Here is a 22,016-nt window from a genome sequence, read left to right as displayed (position 1 = left end):
AACTGAATCTGGGTGGAGCCAGGTCTTTCGAAGTGAATTGGGGTGGAGTCAGGCCTTTCAAAGTGAATCAGGGTGGAGCCAGGCATTTAAAACTGAATTAGGGTGGCGCTAGGCCTTTAAAACTGAGTCAGGGGTGGAGCCAGGTCTTTAAAATTAAATCGGGGTGGAGACAGGCCTCTAAAACTAAATTGGGGTGGAGCCAGGCCTTTAAAATTAAATCAGGGGTGGAGCCAGGCCTCTAAAACTAAATTGGGGTGGAGCCAGGCCTTTACAATTAAATCAGGGGTGGAGCCAGGCCTCTAAAACTGAATCAGGGTGGAGCCAGACATTTAAAACTGAATCAGGGTGGAGCCAGATCTTTAAAATTAAATCAGGGGTGGAGCCAGGCATTTAAAACTGAATTAGGGTGGCGCTAGGCCTTTAAAACTGAGTCAGGGGTGCAGCCATGCCTTTAAAATTAAATCGGGGTGGAGCCAGGCCTCTAAAACTAAATTGGGGTGGAGCCAGGCCTTTAAAATTAAATCAGGGCTGGAGCCAGGCCTTTAAAATTAAATCGGGGTGGAGCCAGGCCTCTAAAACTAAATTGGGGTGGAGCCAGGCCTTTAAAATTAAATCAGGGGTGGAGCCAGGCCTCTAAAACTAAATTGGGGTGGAGCCAGGCCTTTAAAATTAAATCAGGGGTGGAGCCAGACATTTAAAACTGAATCAGGGTGGAGCTTGTTTAGCAGTAGACTGCTACACCCACGGTGTAAGAAGGAGAGATACCGCAGGGCATTCATACCTGCTGCTGCCAGACTGTAGAACAACCGCAACTTGTAACGCAGCACCAATAACCTGTTTGTCGTTATATTTGCACTACTTCACCACTACTACCTCTGCCATCTCTCATCGATGCAATTATTATGTGCAGTAATATAGGCCTTAAACTATTTTTATGCAATACTTATATATATATATAATTTATGTATATGTGTGTATATATACAGAGTCTACCTGTAATGTGCAATTTTTCTGAGCCTTTTAATAAGGCAATTTTTCTATACTTTTTCACGGTAGATAATACAAATAGCCCTCTGTATTTAATCCTTCGTTTGTCTAATTTTTATTTCAGTTTTTATTTATCTATTTGACATTTTCTTGCTACTGTAACACATGAATTTCCCTGATGTGGGATGAATAAAGTGAATCTAATCTAATCTAATCTAATCTAATCTAATCTAATCTAATCTAATCTAATCTAATCTAATCTAATCTAATCTAATCTAATCTAATCTAATCTAATCTAATCTAATCTAATCTAATCTAATCTAATCTAATCTAATCTAATCTGAAACTGAATCAGGGGTGTAGCCAGGCCTTTAAAAGTAAATCGGGGTGGAGCCAGGCCTTTAAAAACTGAATCAGGGGTGGAGCCAGTTGTTTAAAACTAAATTGGGGTGGAGCCAGGCATTTTAAACCAAAGCCCTGATTCCAAACAGTTGGGATGTTGTGTGAAATGTAAATAAAAACAGAATGAAATATTTTGCAAATCCTTTCTGATCTATAATCGATTGAATACAAAACAAAGACAAGATATTTAATGTTCAAACTGATAAACTTTGTTGTTTTTTGTAAATATACATTTATTCTAAATTTAATGCCTGCAACACGTTGCAAAAAAGTTGGGACAGCAACAAAAGACTGGGAAAATTGTGGAATGCTAAAAACAAAAAAGCACTCCACAGGTAAACAGGTTAATTAGTAACAGGTGATATGATCATGGCTGGATATGAAAGGGGCATCCTGCAGAGGCTCAGTCCTTCACAGGCAGGGATGGGGTGAGGTTCACTACTTTGTAAAAAAATGTGTGGGAAAATAGTCCAACACTTTAAGCACAACGTCTTTAAATGTACGGTTTCAAGGAATTTAGGGATTTCAGCCTCGACAATCCATAATATCATCAAAAGATTCAGAGAATCCAGAGAAACCTCTGCACGGAAGGGACAAGACCGAAAACCAACAGTGAATGCTCATGACCTTCGACCCCTCAGGCAGCACTGCATTAAAAACCAAGATGATTGTTTTGGATGACATCATGGTGGCGTGACCGATGCTTGTGGCGGCCTCTGCTGACATAAGCAAAAGTTTTTCAGTGCTAGATGTAGTTTTGTCCCTGCCCTGTAAAGAGGTTGGGTGAAAATGTGTTTATAACCGCGTCGTTGTTTTGAACATTAGAAAGCACTGCGGGAACTACGGACCGATCACGGGTGATTGCTCTAAGACAATGAGGGAGGCTCAGCCTCCTCTAAAAATGACGAACATCATGTAGGATGAATTGCGCTAGGCTTATGTTATAGCCGACCTTATAACATTGCTATTTCAGATCCAGAATCATAGAAATATATGTGCTCAACCCACTACAGTGCGAAATCATTCCGTTATAACTTTCCCCAGTTCGCCTAATGTGTGCGTGAGTTTTTCCCCCTCGTGACAGCGTGATGCAGCCCAGCCTCAGTGCACTTCAATGGCATTTGGGAGCTCTGCGCTTTTCAATATCAAAATGCAAGACGGTTATTGGACAAATACTGCGAAAACGCCCGCCCACGGACTCCCAGCCTCACAGTGGGAGGGACATGGCAGTTTCCGTGAGGAGACTGGTGATTGGTGAAAGCGGCCGGATATTTTCTTTGATTGACAGCTCGTTTCAACTATAGACAGGCAGCAGTGAATCTCAGTTCAGTCCCATGCGGATTCGCAAGTGCTGTGGTGTATTGTAAGAGATCGGCTTACATTTCGATTTCATTCATTACATACGGTTTCTACCAGCTTTTTTAGTTTGTATATATTTTCATTGTAAATAAAGTGTAAATATAGTGTTGTCAAGTTTGCTATCTTAGTTCCAGAAATTTCATTTATTTGAGTGACTGAACTTGAACTTGAGGGGGCTAGTCAGCTAGCAAGAAAGCTGTGCACGGATGCCAAGCATTGCTGATTTAATTTTGGCGAAGCCATTTGCCAGTCTTCCTTTCGAGGAAAAAATTAAAATTAAAGAGCAGGGTAGACCAACGCCTCAAATTGACTTGGTGAAAAAGGTAGGGAATAATACTCGTTCCTTTCAGCTCTCCTGGTACGAGAAAGTGAATTGGCTAACAGCAAGTGACCCACATCAACAACAGTAAATAGGCTACTTTAGTAATATGTCATGGATGGACCAAAAATATAGAATCTATTTAAAATGTTTATGCTGAGTATATTATATTGGAATATATATTTCTCTGGATATGAATTAAACACAGCTACAATTTGGAAAACATTTTTAAACAAAAACACAGCCGAGAACATTTCACACTACAGACCTGGATTAAAAGTGAAGGGTTATCAAAATTGTCAATAAAACATTTCTCAGTCAAAATAAGTAAAATATAGGGAAAGTGTCATTGAATGAAATGTGTGGCCCCCAGCTCTATGTTTGGCTCCCCAAGGTCAGTGCTTGTGCCTATTCCAGAACACTCTGCTGTTACTGCTGAGGTTCCTGACAAAGAGCTGCTTTCAATAATGATCAATTTTTAAACAACATGCCACAATTTTAAAATATAAAATGTTAAAATATACCCCTCCCCCCCAACACCACCATCATGTATATTGGACAGTAGGCTAATGGGCCAAAAGAACCTGTTATTTCACAGTTTGTGACGCTGCCAACAATCAGCCAGATCAGAGGCAAGAGTATGGGCAAAATTGATGTGTTTTTTCTTTTTTCTTTTAAAATCTGGAAATATCGTAACCGACCAGCCTCCCCTGTTTGAAGGACTACCAGCCGCCACTGGGACCGATAGTGCTAAACCCGCTTAGCAAGTTAGGACTGTTACACTGAGGCTGCACAGAGGCTACCCTGGATTCACCTGGAGCCACCACGGTGAGGATGTACCACTGGCGGTGCTGCGACAGATCATGCAAGAGGGGGACATGAGGAGGCGTTAACGCCAGGCTAAGGGCTAATGCCTGTAAACTGGCCGTTCCCTCGGTCCTATTGGCAAATGTTCGCTGATTGGACACTAAAATGGATTACATCAGCCTGTTGAGATCACTACAGTGTGGAATAAAAGACTGTTGTGTCTCTGCTTTCACAGAGACATGGTTGACAGAAACAATATTGGACTCTGGAATTGAGCTAGCGGGGCTAACACTCCACACAGTGGACAGAGAGACGTCAACATCAGGTAAGGTCCGAGGTGGAGGTCTGGTTATTTACACAAACAATCTGTGGTGCCGTGATGCCAGGGTGATTTTCAGATTCTCTTCTCCTGATGTGGAGATTATGGTCGTGAAATGCAGACCTTTTTATTTCCCACGCGAATTGACGGCAATCATTATTACTGCAGTATATGTTCCCCCGAGTGCAGATGTAAAGCAGGCGATGGGAGAACTTTACAACACTCTCAGTCAGCTTCAGAGAGCCCATCCGGATGCATTTTATATCATTGCGGAGGACTTGAACAAGGCTAATCTTAAGTCTGTTCTCCCTCACTTCCACCAGCATGTCACATGTGCAACAAGAGGGAAAAATACACTGGATCATTTATATACAAACACCAAGAATGCACACACCGCAGCCCCCGTGCCTCACACTGGCAGCTCTGACCACCTGACTATCCTGCTGAAGCCTGCATACAGGCCCAGAGTGAGACAAGAGCCACCAGTAGTGAAGGACATCAGGGCGTGGCCACAGGAGGCTATTCCATCTTTACAACATCCAGTGACTGTATAGACCTAGAGGAATATACAGAGACTGTGTTGGGATTTATAAATAAATGCATTGATGATGTGTCTGTTATAAAATCTGTTAAGCTGCAGCCAATCAATAAGCCTAGGCTAACTGAGGAGGTTCGCTCCTTGCTGAGGCTTCGCGATGCCGCCTGTGACAGGATGGTCAACGGCGGAGTAGACAGAAGAGGCCAAAAGTGTTTTCTGCTAAAAACGTTCCTTTATTTTTTTTCTTCTCATTTTCCTTTAAAATTGTGCAAATACATACAGTGCAAATAAGCATCCCAAAATGCAAAACAAAAACTATTCAAAAACAAAATAAAATAGGCATAAGTTTGCCAGGCTATGTCTTTCTAGACCCTGCACAAAACTCTCAACACATTTCAATCAGCCATGCTACCTGCACCACCATCACTGACATAACTGAGACCCTGGGGCCCAATGCAGCCTCAGGCTAGCTGTAGCCTTACCGCGAGTTGGCCTAGTGGTTAGCATGTCCACCTCTCAATCAGGAGATCACAAGTTCTACTCACGGTCGGGTCATACCAAAGACCATCATAAAAATGGCATCTACTGCTGTCTGGTACGGCACGCTGCAATACAGATGTGAGTGGGGAGTCAAACTCTCATGGTTACCAGAGGACCCACCCCCCACTGTAACCCTAGCTGTATAGGCGAGAGGCTGAGGGCTACAGAAACAGAGATTGGCACCGCCTAATGCACCATACGGTGCGGGAAGAACTTTAGACTAGCTGTAGCCTCACCCACTAGGCAACCTCATTGCCAAAAATAATCAAACTAAATAACAACATTATTACAAAATAATAACTCAAAGAAACAAATACATGATATACAAAATCTCAAAACCATTTTCTTCCACCAAAATACTTTATGTACAGATAAAAACACCGTTTAAATAATAAACATTAAAACACCACCATCCACCCACAAAACCCCTCTATTTGACCCGAGTGCTACAGTCCCTCGGTTCCCTGCGTAAACCCAGAAATACCAGAGTTTGAATGGCGGTGATTAAACTGAATACAGAAATGTAATTACAAAGTTTTACTCAATAAATGAGAATGTTTTTCACAGCCCGTGTGTACATTTGCATTTCTTGATATTAGACAGAGTTAACACAGATGAGAGATGGAAATGACAATGAGCATGAAATGATCATTTTGGATGAGACATGACAAACAAACATTTGCTGTCCAAAAATGCCGCTAGGCCTTTCCCCGCTCTCCCTACAGCACAGTGAAATGCATGAAAATGAAGTTATGGCAAACAGTGATTAATGACAAGCAGGACTTATAAAACCAGTTATATTGAACAGTGCAAATGGTATGGACAATTAGTGACAGGTAAAATGCCAGTAAAAGGCTGCCCGCGGGCTGCGTGAGTGTCATGGCTCACTCCGTGATCCTGCCTTCAGGTCAAGCGACGCTAAAGCATACAATACAGAAAGGAGAAATCTGAAAAGAGGACTCAGAGAGGCCAAAAGAGCTTATGGGATGAAACTGTCCAGTCATTTCAGTGACACCAAGGACACAAGGTGCTTATGGCAGGGATTTCAGACAGTGATAGGCATTAAACCTACTGTAGGGGCAATAGACCACTTGCATGTGACATCACAGCCGATCCAGATTGTAAACAGACGCCATCTTGTCAGTCAAATGCCATATTTCCGCCTTCTACTTCTGCTTCTACTTCTACCTTTTCTTCTGGAAAACCCTACTATATACAATTCTACTACAACATCAACTCCACTGAAAATCAATAAAACATAAGACGAGTGGAATCCTGTGTCCGAGTCCTTCCCTTTCAAGTGTGGGAAACCCATGATGCTCACATACGGTACACTTGACAGTAGGCTGCCACGGGACCCTGACAGGCGTGCAAAATGGATTGCTGCTATCAGGTATACCATATATATAGTAAGAGTGATAGACTACTGATACTTGATCTAACTGATAATATAAAATATTCAACCATAATAGTGGATATGGCGGCGCATGATGGGGATGCTGCGGCTACAAGCTCTCCCTACCTGTGCACGGTTTTTATGTTTTTTGTGTGTATTTTTGCGTGTTGTTTGTCTGTACCGGACTTCAATATCCACTACAACCATATGGACTTACTGGACATTGGTTTCCAGCAGAAAATGACGGTTTGTAGCGATTTCCATCGCATGCACAACATTCCGGACGAGATAACGAGACCAGCGGGGTCTCCGTGGATTGTTATCGGGTCTGGCAGGCGAAGGAGGCAGCATCGGGAGAGGAAGCAAAAGCGAGGCTGCAGAGCCGGCCTGTTGACTAAGCTCAGAAAACAGCCACTCAAATCTCCAATGCCAAGCCTCTACCTCTCCAACGCCAGATCCATGGTAAACAAGACGGACGATTTGGAATTACAGCTGGAATTACCTTATTCTATTCTATAATCGGCTGGTCAGTGCTATACTAGGTACTACTGATATATCTAGTATCAGTACTAGTAATACTTAAGTGACTTACCCGTCCAATGAGGATTGTTATTTTCTTGTTTACAAGATGCCACATCTGAGGGCGGCTGACGAATCCTGAATTTCTGTAAAGATAACTGTCCAGAGATTTATAAGCATGCAGTGCTTCACCACTGAACAGCGAGGGAAAGTTAATGAGGTAATTATACACATCTGGGTATTCCACCTCTGGCAGTTCAATATCCACTGACACGGTCATGAAAACTACGTCCGGTAATCGATAAGGGTCACTAATCTGTAGGTCGTTTATTTTAGACATATATCTAGTTATCTGTTCATTAGAAAAATGAGCCTTGTAGTCCGTCGGTTATATTCAGCTGTGTTGTTGACCGACAAGATGGCGGCTGTTTATATTCCAGCCAGGATTCGGTCACGTGACTGCAAGAGGTCTATAGACAATAACTCCTCCCTACCAGATCTCCTCAGTACCTTTTAATCCCGGTTTGAGATTACAGATAATAGAGTGGCACTAAGGCAGGCACTGCCTCCTACCAGCCAGGCACTGCAGCTTACTATGGACAGCATAAAGAGGGTTTTTTCCAAAATCAACTCCCAAAAGGCTGCTGGTCCAGATCACATCCCAGGTTGTATGCTGAAGGACTGTGCAGAACAGCTGAAGGATGTCTTTACAGACATATTCAATATCTCGCTCAGCCAAGCCAGGGTGCCTATCACTTTCAAAAGCACCACCATAATACCCCTTCCTAAGAAGCCAAATCCAGCCTCCATGAATGACTATCACCCAGTGGCCTTGACCCCCATAGCTATGACATGCTTTGAGTGGCTTGTCATGAATCACATAAAGTCATGCCTCCCAACCAATCTGGACTCGTTGCAGTTCACTTACAGACCAAACCGGTCTATGGAGGATGCCATCTCCGCCCTGCTCCACCTTACCCTGACTCATCTGGAAAATAAGAACATCTATGCCAGGATCCTGCTGAGTGACTTCAGTTCAGCGTTTAACACAATATTGCCATAACAGCTCGTTGAAAGATTGCTGTTGAAAGATTGCTGGGCATGGATCCTGGCTTTTATTTATTTATTTGTCACAATATATATAAATACAGTTACAAAAATAAAACGAGAAGCAGGTAATGATAAAATTTCTAAAACTAAATCTTGTGACAGGTGGAAGCTACAGGACTTTCATCCCAATTGATAAACTTCTATAAATTTAACAAATATTTGTATATATATATATATATATATATCATCTCATTATCTCTAGCCGCTTTATCCTTCTACAGGGTCGCAGGCAAGCTGGAGCCTATCCCAGCTGACTACGGGCGAAAGGCGGGGTACACCCTGGACAAGTCGCCAGGTCATCACAGGGCTGACACATAGACACAGACAACCATTCACACTCACATTCACACCTACGCTCAATTTAGAGTCACCAGTTAACCTAACCTGCATGTCTTTGGACTGTGGGGGAAACCGGAGCACCCGGAGGAAACCCACGCGGACACGGGGAGAACATGCAAACTCCACACAGAAAGGCCCTCACCGGCCCCGGGGCTCGAACCCAGGACCTTCTTGCTGTGAGGCGACAGCGCTAACCACTACACCACCGTGCCGCCCCATATATATATATATATATATAAATAAGTCTTTATATAATTAGGATGCAGTGCTGCAGCACAGCAACCTATGGGCTCCCCTAGGGGAGCCCATAGGTTGCAGTGCAAAGCACTGCAACTATTGTTCTTCTACGTGTTTCTTCTTCTTCTTCTTCTTCTTATATTTATTATTCCTACGCAAATTTTGATTTCGAATAACTCAATAACCGTACGTCGCACACAGACAAACAATATATCAAAACGTGCGGCTCGATCGGACTCGCTATGCTATTACTTTTCTCTATAGAATACGATTTTTTCGCGACGTAGTCGCGAAAAAATCGCCCCAAAAAACCCCATTCATTTCTATGGAATTAATTGAAAAAAAAGCACTTTTTCAATGTTTTTCAAACATCCGCTGCTCTGGCATGCTTTCACCTAGAGACGTGATTCAACCTCTAAAACGTAGGAAAACTTCTCCTCTGTGGATCTGGCATTAAACTTTTCTGCTAGGTTCTACACTTTCGGATCAGTCCCGGCTCAACCGCCATGTGGTTTCTGGGAGAAAATCCGGCTTTTGAATGGGTGTCTATTGCGTTACACACCAGTGAAGGTCATTATCTTAGAGTGTAGACAGTTTGAAAAAAAAGGTCAAACTTTCTCGCTTAAAGTCTGTTTTCAGCCACAAATTTCACTCTACAGACATGATTTTCTCAAAAGTAGTAGGAAAACTTGTCCTGATTCACACAATGTGTCTACCTAAACGGTAGGATTTACGGTTTTTGAATGACAAGCCTCAAAGCGAGGAGAGCACAGGTGAGCGGCCTCATTGACTCCCAGTATAAACGTTGCTGAAAAGTCACTCGTTTTTAACTCCCTGTAGCGTCCTCATTTTTAACAATACAAACAAAAAAATACATCATTTTATTCAGGAGACCCTTCTAGCGCTCACTGTGAAAGAATTTTGTGAATAGCTGCATCCGTTGTCGAGTTATTTGTCATTGTTCGAGGCCTGGTCCTTCATAAAAAAAACAGTAGAAAACTCCAGCCCTTGTGTGTCAGCCTCACCTTAGCCGCCCACTTTATTAGGAACACTTCTGTTCGTACATACAAACTACAAACACTCTTCTTAGAGTTTAGAGTTTATTTTATTTTTAAAAGGGACAGTGCACAAATTAAACATTATCCTTGTGTTAAGGACAGATGTCTGTCCCAGGTTATAGCAGTACATGCTAATTTCCGCCTGTAGTCACTTTGGTCATACTCTTGAATAGGTCTTCTTCATGATGGCTGCTGTCTCGAGCACACACACGATCATTGCATTGAAACATCATTGCGGGTCACACGTTCACGGCCAGCGAACGTGCGTGAGCGAATTGCTTCGCGCACTGCATCCTCTCACAATTTCCCCCGGGGAATTGTCCGGTCTAGTTTGATCTTATTCTTCAAAATTATCAAAGTTTAGGAGCTATAAAATAGGGTTCAATAGACAAGTAAAGAGTAATGAGGTTTATACTGTGACAGTTGATTATGATAATAGCTAATTGCATGTTTCATAAATTGCGATAGTTTCAATTTCGTTGACTTAGCTTCAGTTGGAAGCTTATTCCAGAGACCAACTGTTCTTGGGAGGAAGGTGGCTCTGTCATAGGTTTGCTTGTGGTGTTGAGGCTGAATATAGTTATTTCTGTCAAAGTTCCTTGTGTTGTAGGAGGATGCAGAAGGTAGGAGGTGCTGTTTGAGGTCAGTGTCAATTAAGTTGTTTTTTATCTTGTGTAGGAGAATAAGGTCAGTGATGTTCCTTCTATGCTCCAATGGTTGGAGCTCGAGTATGCGGAGTCTTTCAGTGTAGCCATGTCTTCTGGATAGTTCAGAATAAACTTTGTTGCCCTACGTTGAATATCTTCAATTAGCTTGATGTGTTTCACAGTGTATGGTGACCATACACTGGAGGCGTACTCAAGCTGCGGTCTTACCAGTGAGCAATATAAAGTCTTCCTCATTGCCACCTCTTTAATGTGTCTTCCACAAGTTCTCTTCACCAGTCCTAGGATCTTATTCGCCTTCGCACACTTATCCTCGATGTGCTTGTTCCATTTTAGGTCACTTGACACAATAACACCAAGGTCTTTTGTTTCAGTTGCATATTCAAGGACCTGATTACCAAGATGGTACTGATAATTAGCAGTTTGGATTCTTTTCTTAGACATGTTGACGACTTTGCATTTGGAAGCGTTGAATGACATGTGTGAGTCAACACTCCAGCGGTGAATACAATCAATGTCATCTTGAAGGGATTCCTTACATGGTTCAGATTTGATAACTTTATACAGCTTTGAGTCATCAGCAAAGAGGGCAAGTTTGGAGTCGCCTTGTACATAATCTGGCATATCATTGACATAGATAAGAAAGAGAAGTGGTCCAAGTATGGAGCCTTGAGGAACACCAGATGATACGGGTAACCAGTCAGAATAAGCACCATCCAAGACGACATGCTGCTGTCTGTCACGCAAATAGCTCTTGAACCATTGAAGTAGAGATCCTGAGATCCTGTATGACTGCAGTTTGAATAACAGCAATTGATGTGATACCTTATCAAATGCCTTTGATAGATCAAGATGAACCACACCAACTTCATTACCACTAGCTATATTTTCCACGATATCATGATAGACTGTAATTAGCTGCGTCACTGTTGATTTCCTCTTTTGGAATCCATGTTGTAGGTGGTACAGATAAGGAAACAAATGGTGATAACAATGATTGAAGACACTCCGTTCTAGCGTTTCAGAGATGATACTCAGCAGGGAGATCGGTCTGTAATTAGCAATGATAGATGCGTCATCTCGTTTATGAATAGGTGTTACGTTGGCACATTTCCATTTATTAGGAACCGTTCCTAACGATAGAGACAAGTTGAACAGTCGACACAGCAATGGTGCGATAGCTTGAGCCGTGTTCTTTAAAATCATCCCAGGGATTTCATCAGGTCCACTTGCTTTCTTTGGATCCAACAAGTACAGTATAGAGCTTTCATCACACCATCAAAAGTGAGCTGGATACTCGACAAGCGAGGAATAAATGCTGCAGTTGGAGTGTTGTCAGTACTTGGAGGTGTTGTATCATGAGTAGTAAATACAGAGTGGAAGAATGAATTCAGCAAGTTAGCTTTGTCAACACTGTTTGTCACAAAGGTTTGACCATCACAGAGGTACTTGGGACTAGTATGCTGTGTCATGGATGATTTGACAAGTGACCAAAAACACTTGGGGTTCTCAAACAAAGAATCTCTGAGCTTGGAGGCATGATCTTTCTTTTTGCAAGCAAGCTTCTGTTTGGTTTTTCGTTGAAGGGCTTTAAATTTGGACCAGTCATTTGGGCAGCCAGTTCTTATTGCTTTTTTCCTTTGTGCATTTTTCTTTTGAATTAGAGACAGAAGTTCCTTGTCTAACCACGGATGACCAGGATTTCGCACATGCACTTTAGGGACATGTTTTTCAACAGTAGATAGAAATAGTTCACACCAGTTGGACAATGATGCATCAACGTCGTTGTTCACGAAAGCCGTGTCCCAGGGAGTGTGAGAGAGCTCGTCATTCAGTCCCTTCCAGTCTGCATGCTTGAAGTTGTAGACGGCCCGGTTGGAGACAGGTTTCTTTGGGATGTTAAAATCTAAGGTAAAGCTGATCAATTTGTGGTCTGTTTGGAGAATATCAGTAAAACCACATACATCGCATACTTTTTCTGGAATATTTGTAAGGACTAGATCTAAGATGTTATCTTCTCTTGTTGGGCAATCAACCATTTGACATAGATAATTATCACCTACCAGTTTGGAGAAGAAGTTGTGGTTACAGTTGTTGGATGTTGCCGACTCAATATCCCAGTCCATGCGAGGTAGGTTAAAATCTCCACAAATGATGACTTGGTCAAACTTGGCACGTGTGGTCAGGCGCAGGGACTTTTTTTAGTGCTTGTGCAGTTTTGATGGAGAGAAGGCAGACAGCCATAGTGGGTAGTGTTACATCTACTGTAAAACAACCACAGTAAGCACAGTATCACCACAAGGATGTGTCCTGAGCCCATTACTGTTTACACTGCTGACACATGACTGTTCCACTAGTTTCAACACCAACCACACCGTAAAGTTCGCCGATGACACTACAGTTGTCGGTCTCATCACCAACAATGATGAGCCGGCCTACAGAAAAGAGGTGGAGCAGCTGACAGCCTGGTGCACAAAACACAATCTTACCTTCAACACGAATAAGACCAAGGAGATGGTAACAGACTTCAGTAGGACTGGTCACCGGCATCATGTCCCATTGACCATCAGCAGTTCCTAGGTGGAAAGGGTTCACAGCACCAAGTTCCTGGGGATCCAGCTGATGGATGAGCTGACCTCCAAGGACAACAGCTGTCATCAAGAGGGCCCAACAGCACCTTCACTCGCTTCGCACGCTGAAGAGGGTGGACCTTCCCATCCCGGCCATGACCATGTTTTACACAGGCATCATTGAGAGCATTCTCACGTCCTGCATCTCTTCCTGGTTTGGCAACAGCACAGCAGAGGAGAGACACAAACTGAACAGGATGGTGAGAACCGCTGAAAAAATCATGGGTGCCTCACTGCCGCATCTGCAGGACATCTACACGGAGCGCTGCGTGCGGAGGGCAAACCGCATCATAAAGGATCGCACTCATCTCTCTCATGGCACGTTCACACTCATGCAGCCCGGGAAAAGATACAGAAGCATCAGATCAAGGACTACTCGGCTGTTAAACAGCTTCTTTCCCACAGCAATCAGACCACTAAACCAGAGAACGTGACCTGCATAGAAGAGGCTGTTCCTCTTAAAACAAATATTTTATTAAACTACTTTTTTATTCTAATTTATTATAATCTATTTTATCTGTTAGTGCTCTTATTTATTAACTGTTTTATTCTATTTTAGTATAATCTAATTTATTTATTAACTTAAATTTTTTTACAGGCTTTTTGCACTGAATTACTGACTGGTGGATGTGTGTAACACAATTTCATTTTTATGTGCAGCATAAAAATGACAATAAAGGAAGTCTGAACCTGATTGTATGAAGGACATTACTACATGGGCTCAGGAACACTTCAGAAAAATGCTGTCAGTAAACACAGTTCATCGCTGCAAATGCAAGTTAAGACTCCAGCAACAACATCCAGAAACCCTGGTGAATTCTGTGGGCTGGAGCTCATCTGAGACGGACTGAGGCACAGTGGAAATGTGTGCTGCGGTCTGACGAGTCCACTTTTCAAATTGCTTTTGGAAATCATAGACGTCGTGCCCTCCGGGCTAAAGAGGAAAAGGATTATCCAGATTGTTACCAGCATAAAGTTCAAAAGCCAGCTTCTGTGATGGTATGGGGGGGGTGTTAGTGCCCATGGCAGGGGTAACTTACACATCTGTGACCGTAATGTTGAAAGGTTCATACAGGTTTTGAAGCAACATGCTGCCATCCAGATGACGTCTTTTTCAGGGTCGTCCTGTTTATCCCAGCAAAACAATGCTAAGCCACATTCTGTACGCATTACAACAGCATGACTTGTGGGTGGTAGAAATGGGCAACTGTACTTGCTTGAAGATTCTTGAAAACGATTCACCTCTCGTCCAAAAGGCTTCCTCAGTTCTGTCTGACTAATAGGGAGTATCAGATATTTATCCTCTCCTGGCTCAGAATCAGAATTCTGATGACCAGCTCATCTAAGGTGTCATTGAGGCATCAAGTTAGTGTGGATCGCTGGAGGCTGGGTGTGAACGGCGAGTCATTAGGGTGATCAAAGGATTGCCCGTTACGGTGATCAATGGCAATCTGACTCTCTCTGTCCTCCTGTGAGTCCCCAAAAACAGCTGGGTCCTGGCGTACACCCAGCCATCTGGGAAGAGTGTCCAAGACCACCTTGTAGATGGTTGACAAATGATGTCTTAGACCCCCACCTCTGTTCAGTGATGGCCGTTCCAGGTTGACAAAAATGGCTTCTTTGACTCCTCACTCATACCAACGATCCTCTCTGGCTAAAATGCGTACGTCACAATCCCGAAATGAGTGTCCTTCGTTGTTAAGGTGAATGTAGACAGCCGAGTCCTGGCCTGAGGAGCTGGCTCTCCTGTGTTGGGCCAAGCGCCTGTATAGCGGTTGTTTCGTCTCCCCAATATACGAATTTGTGCAATTCTCACTGCACTGAAATGCATACACTACGTTGTCCTGTTTGTGTCTGGGTATTCTGTCCTTAGGGTGGACCAGTTTCTGCTTCAGGGTGTTATTGGGTCTGAAATGTACCGGAATGTTGTGTTTCTCAGATAGACCAGAAATGTAGGGAATGACAATGTTCTTGCATTTGTTCCTGTTATCATCCTTGTCAGTTATGTTTCTTTTTATGCTCTTTAGGAAAGCCCAGTTGGGATAACCACAATTCTGAAGTGCTTTCTTGATGTGATTCTGCTCCTTCTCTTTTCCCTCTAATGTTGTAGGAATGTTCTGAGCCCTGTGTTGCAAGGTCCTAATGACCCCCAATTTATGTTCCAGTGGGTGGTGAGAGTCGAAAAGTAGGTACTGGTCTGTGTGTGTGGGTTTCCGGTAGACCTCGATACTAAGGCTTCTGTCTTGTCTAATGTGTACATCACAATCCAAGAAGGCTAGATTATTCCCACTGACATCCTCCCGAGTGAAGTTGATGTTGCTATCCACTGCATTGATGTGTTTCGAGAAAGCTTCCACCTCCTGGATTTTGATTTTAACCCAAGTATCATCCACGTATCTAAACCAATGGCTGGGAGCAACTCCTGCAAAAGTGGTCAAAGCTATATGTTCCACTTCCTCCATGTATAAATTGGCCACAATAGGGGACACTGGTGATCCCATGGCGCATCCATGCTTCTGTCTGTAGAAACTTTCATTAAACTGGAAATAAGTGGTAGTCAGGCAGAGGTCAAGCAGGGTGCAAATCTGATCCGTGGTGGACAGAGAGAGTCAGATTGCCATTGATCACCATAACGGGCAATCCTTTGATCACCCTAATGACTCACCATTCACACCCAGCCTCCAGCGATCCACACCAACATGATGCCTCAATGACACCTTAGATGAGCTGGTCATCAGAATTCTGATTCTGATTCTGAGCCAGGAGAGGATAAATATCTGATACTCCCTATTAGTCAGACAGAACTGAGGAAGCCTTTTGGACGAGAGGTGAAACGTTTTCAAGAATCTTCAAGCAAGTCCAGTTGCCCATTTCTACCACCCACAGTTTACTATGACCTGGATGATTGAGAATCTTCACAGACAACAGCATGACTTCATAGTAAAAGAGTGCAGGTGCTAAACTGGCCTGCCTGCCTCCCATTGAATATGTGTGGTGCATTATGAAGTGCAAAATACGATAACAGAGATCCAAACTGTTCAGCAACTGAAATCATACATTGAGCAAGCATGGGAAATAGTTTCACTTTCAAACCTTCAAAAATTCGTGCCCTCAGTTCACAAACACTTCCTCAGTGTTGTTAAAAAAAAAGGAGATGTAACACGGTGGTAAACACGCCCCGTCCCAACTTTTTGTGGAACGTGTTGCAACCATCAAATTCAGAATGATTATTTACATTAAACAATAAATTTTATCAGTTTTAACATCAAATATCTTGTCTTTGTATTGAATTCAATTGAATATAGGTTGAAAATGATTTTTTAATTATTGCATTCTGTTTTTATCTAAGTTTTGCACAGCATCCCACCTTTTTTGGAATCGGGGTTGTAAATCAGGGGCGGAGCCAAGCCTTTTAAACTAAATCCCTAAACTAGTGTAATGCCACACTCTCAGACTAAAGTGTAAAGTGTTTTGATTGTCTGTGGTGTGGTACCTGGACACCTTTTGTACCTTTAGTATCTTTCACCTGGAAAGGTGTATGTAGTGTACCTTTAAATCTTTAAACAATAATTATGGTCCATTTATGAAACTTAAATCACGTTTAAAGCCCTCTGTACCCACACTTTCAGGTGAAGATACACATGAGGATGGATGTTTCCACTCCAGTGACAAGGAAAAGTACAGTTTAACACCCAGACAATTTCATTTTAACATTAAAAGACTAGAATCTTGACTTTATAAAGTATACAAGTGTTTGTGTAATTTATTACTTTAATAAGCTTCATCTGCATTTTGAAAAAGTACTTTTAGAATATCAGCAATCACATGGGGAAGATCATTTTTTAAATATCTTTTTTAAAGACCTTCTGCAACTGAAGTGCCTTTCTTTGTCTTTCTGTCATGATGTCACACACTCGTGTGATTTACTTTTGTTTCTATAAAACTGAACACATCAATGTGTGAGAGAAAAACTCACTAATGTGCTTCCTGTTACAACATTGAACAGACAATTTAGACTAAGACATGGAGCAAAAACTTCAACCTGGGAGAAGCAGCTTCATCCTTGAGCTCCACACCAGTCTCCTGGTTACACACACACACACACACACACACACACACACACACACACACACAGAGAGAGAGAAACTTTAATATACACTGCCTGGCCAAAAGAAAGTCAAGGTTTGGCTTTACTTAAGTGAGAGCGTTTGATCGGATAATTACTGCAGTGATTGTGTTTCAGCTACAACAATTCTTCTAACCCTAACTGATGCAGTGAGTAGCTTCTCATTTCTTTAACAGCCATGTGGGAAGACGTATCCCGCGGTCGTGGAAAAGATGTTACTGTGCTTCAGAAGGTCAAATTATTGTCCTGCAGCAAACACAGAAAACAGCTGAGATTGCTGAAATAACTGGAATTGGGTTCAGAACTGACCAACACATTATTAAACCCTGGAAGTATCGAGATCAACCGTCAACTTCACAGGAGAAATGTGGTTGGAAAAACTCTTGACTGAGTGTGATCAGAGATCACTTAAACTCTTGGTGAAGTCGAATCATAAAAAATAATGGACAGTAGAACTCAGGGCTGTGTTTAATAGTGAAATTAAGATCATTTACACTCACAGTGGGATGAGATCTCACAGGATTGGGACTAAACAGCTGTGTGTCCGTAAGAAACCCACTCGTTAGTGAGACTAATCAGGAGAAAAGGCTTCAGTTTGCTCGGGAGCATAAAGATTGGACTCTGGAGTGAAGGAGAAAGGTCGTGTGGTCTGAGGAGTCCAGACTGACCCTGTTCCTGATTGATGGGCCTGTCAGGGTAAGAAGGGAAGCTCATGAAGCTCCGCCCCATCACACATAGTGTCCACCGTCCAAGCCTCTGGAGGCAGTGTGATGATCTGGGGTTGATTCAGTTGGTCAGGTCGAGACTCAGCAACGTTACGGGGCAATAAAATGAAGTCAGCTGACGACCTGAACGTACTGAATGAGCAGGGTCACATCAGTGGGGTTTTTCTTCCCTGATGGAATTAAATTAGGACTCAGAGAGTGAAAGAGTGGTTCAGGGAGCACGAGGAATCATTTACACAGGAATTAACCACCACAGAGTCCCGACCTTAACCCCATTTAAAGTCTCTGTAACGTGCTGGAGAAAACTTTACAGAGAACTTTGACTCTCCTGTCAGCAATACAAACTCTCAGTGAAACATGAACACGACTCTGGAAGGAAATAAATGTGGTGATGTTGCATAAGGCTGTTGAAACAATGCCATGGCGAATGTGTGCCGTCATTAAGGCAAAAGCCGGAGCAACAAAATATGAGTGTGTATGACTTTTTATGGCCTGGCAGTGCCGAACTTTTCTCAGGCTTTTTTTTCTTCCTTTGCGGAATAAAGTTCAAAGGTTCTCTGTAGACACAGTGATTCTTTCTTAGAAATGGTTCCAAGATAGTTCTCAGATCTTTTCTGTAAAGCTTCTTTGTATGAAATTTTATTTTAAAATAAAATAATGACTATCTAGGCGTGACACAAAAACCTGGATATGAATTTAATAAGTTTGAAGTTCTTCATTCTAACATAACACATGTAGCCTTGAAAAATAAGTCTACCCAGTCAACTCTGTTACTGATTATTGACAGGCCCCCGGGGGCCATATTCTGAGTTTCTTTCTGAATTTGTGGATTTCATCTCAGATCTGATTATTTCCTTAGACAAAGCTTTAGTTGTTGGAGATTTTAATATTCACTTCGATAAAGAAGATCATCTGAAAACAGTGTTCGTGTCCATTCTAGATTAAATATAAAAAATAGAGTCACACTTCCACAGTCTGAAGCTACCTCGGCCATGTTTAAATGGAAGTCACCTCCTGTTATAAAGGTTCGTACCCGAACTGCTGTCAGGCTACCCTCGGGCTGGGATCCCCATCAGATTAGCTCTCCTCCAGCAAACCTCGAGTCATTTAAAGGCAGTTTATACTCCACTAATACTATACTACGGGCCCCGGACATGGAATAAGCTACCACTTGAAGTGAGAGTACAAGGCCAGAAGACATTTAAACATTGACTTTAAAGTCACAGTACATAGCGTTTGATATTTGAGTATAGATTTAGTTGTTGCTGTGATACTGTTTGTCCTGTCACTGGTTTAATTTCTGTGTTTGTGGCAGCAGGGGCGTGGCCAAGCAGCAGTCTGTGAATGGAGGGCGGGGTCGGGGAAGGTAAGTGGCTAAGTCATTCCACCTGCTGTCAATTAATGTGTGTGTGTGTGTGTGTGTGTGTGTGTTACAGGGACGGAGCATAAAAGGAGGGAGAGAGCAGAGAAAGAGTGAGTGAGTGAGTGAAAGCAAGCAAGCTGAAAAGTTAGCAGTAAAGTGAAATAAAGAGTTTGTGTATGACCATCAACTCGCCTGCCGTGCCTCTGTGCTCAACCCACACCAGGAACTGCCACAGTGTTCTTTGTATTTAAATGTTTTAAAATGTTACACCAGAGTAACCCGAAAAACAAGTCAAGGTCCTGAGCGTGTGCTGCTGGGGAAACAGATAAAGTTGAAAACTCAGATCATTATTTCATTTCACTTGAAATATGTCTGAGCAATAATACAGTATATGCCTCTCGCCATGCTACTGGGTCAAACGTACATTCACGTCAACGACTGCACAGAGCTTTAGCAGCGGCCTCACAGTTATTCATTCTGATTGAGTTCTGTGGGGTCTGACGGTGAACCAATCAGGCGACTGAATGCTTAGAGACAACATTCTGCTATACTCTAGATCAGGGGTGTCCAAACTGATCCATAAAGGGTCGTGTGGCTGCAGGTTTTCATTCCAGCCATGCAGCAGCACACCTGATTTGGCTTATTCAATCAACTGACACACCCACCCTTTAATCAAGGGTGGGTGTGGCTGCAAGTATTTGACTGTGTGAAGACAGTTCAGTTGATTGAATGAGCCAAGTCAGGTGTGCTGCTGCATGGCTGGAATGAAAACCTGCAGCCACAAGGCCCTTTATGGATCAGTTTGGACACCCCTGCTCTAGATAATGTAGCTCGACTTAAATGATTAGAGAGAAAAAATTAGCACCCTGGTATAATGATGACACTCGCACTTTAAAACAGACCACTTGAAAATTGGAACATAAATGGGGTCAAACAAAATTGGTAGCGTTCAAATTAGCGTGGAAGGAGAGCTTCCTGAAGTATAGAAAAGCTCTTAGTGCTGCTAGATCAACATATCTCTCCTCCCTAATAGAAGATAACAAAAATAATCCTAGATTCCTATTTAATACTATAGCAAAATTAACCAGGAATAAGTCCACTATAGACACATGCACACCTGCAGTATGGAGTAGCAACGACTACATTAATTTTTTTAATGACAAAATTGAAAATATCCGACAAAAGATAAAAGAATCAAACTATTAATTTAAGTCTAGACAATTTGATAGATAAACCTGTAGTTAACAATATAACTGTATCAGATCATCAATTAGAATATTTTAATCCCCTTAGAGAGACCAAACTAACTTCACTAATTTCCTCATCAAAATCTTCTACTTGTGTACTAGATCCCTCACCTACACGACTCTTCAAACAGATAATACCTGAAGCTCTTCTAAAAATAATAAATTCTTCTCTTACGATTGGCTATGTACCCAAATCCTTTAAACTAGCAGTTATCAAACCCCTGATTAAAAAACCTGACCTTGATCCCTGTCAGCTGTCCAATTATCGGCCAATATCAAACCTCCCCTTTATCTCCAAGATCCTTGAAAAAGCTGTGGCACAGCAGTTATGCTCATATTTACATAGGAATAACATCCATGAAATGCATCAGCCAGGATTTAGACCTCATCATAGCACAGAGACAGCACTGATATGAAATTATATATTAAGAAAAAAAAGTGTAAATAAAGCAAAATCTCATCTCATCTCATTATCTGTAGCTGCTTTATCCTGTTCTACAGGGTCGCAGGCGAGCTGGATCCTATCCCAGCTGACTACGGGCGAAAGGCGGGTTTCACCCTGGACAAGTCGCCAGGTCATCACAGGGCTGACACATAGACACAGACAACCATTCACACTCACACCTACGCTCAATTTAGAGTCACCAGTTAACCTAACCTGCATGTCTTTGGACTGTGGGGGAAACCGGAGCACCCGGAGGAAACCTACGCGGACACGGGGAGAACATGCAAACTCCGCACAGAAAGGCCCTCGCCGGCCACGGGGCTCGAACCTGGACCTTCTTGCTGTGAGGCGACAGCGCTAACCACTACACCACCGTGCCGCCCCTAAATAAAGCAAAATGTTTGATATTTTAGATTCTTCTTCTTCTTTTGATGACCGCTTTGCACAGTCTTGGCATTTTCTCAACCAGCTTCATGAGGTGGTCACCTGGAATGGTTCTCCAACAGTCTTTATGGAGTTCCCATATATGTAGAACATTTTGTTGGCTGCTTTTCTTTCACTCTGCAGTGGACGTCATATCAAACCATCTCCATCGGGTTTTGATTGACTGATTGTGGAGCCTAGGTCATCTGATGCAGCTCTCCTTCACTCTCCTTCCTTGCTCTTATCTGGAGGTATGTTCTGGGTCATTGTCCTCCTGATGATGGTTCCACTGAGTGTAAAACAGATTGACTGGCATGTCTCTGCAGAATGCTGTGGTTGTGATGCTGGTTAAATGTGTCTTCTGTTTTGAATAAATCACCAACAGTGTCATCAGCAAAGCACCTCCATACCATCACAGCTCCTCCTCCTGCTTTAAGGTGGGAACCCCACGTGCACATACCA

The 22,016-nt window shown here is 42.6% G+C and overlaps 1 long non-coding RNA gene across 1 annotated transcript in view; it reads right to left on the bottom strand.

The window, feature by feature from the left end:
- Nucleotides 1-22,016, bottom strand: part of LOC132887652 (uncharacterized) — a 44,438-nt gene that overhangs the window by 1,925 nt on the left and 20,497 nt on the right. The window contains exon 3 of the long non-coding RNA XR_009654865.1: nt 17,268-17,308. This is a non-coding gene — a long non-coding RNA (uncharacterized LOC132887652). The remainder of the gene's footprint in view (nt 1-17,267; nt 17,309-22,016) is intronic.

The sequence above is a fragment of the Neoarius graeffei genome, chromosome 6, assembly GCF_027579695.1.
Source record: "Neoarius graeffei isolate fNeoGra1 chromosome 6, fNeoGra1.pri, whole genome shotgun sequence".
Taxonomy (NCBI): Eukaryota; Metazoa; Chordata; class Actinopteri; order Siluriformes; family Ariidae; genus Neoarius; species Neoarius graeffei.
Note: the sequence above shows the minus strand (reverse complement) of the source record. Positions and strands in the feature narration are given on the sequence as shown.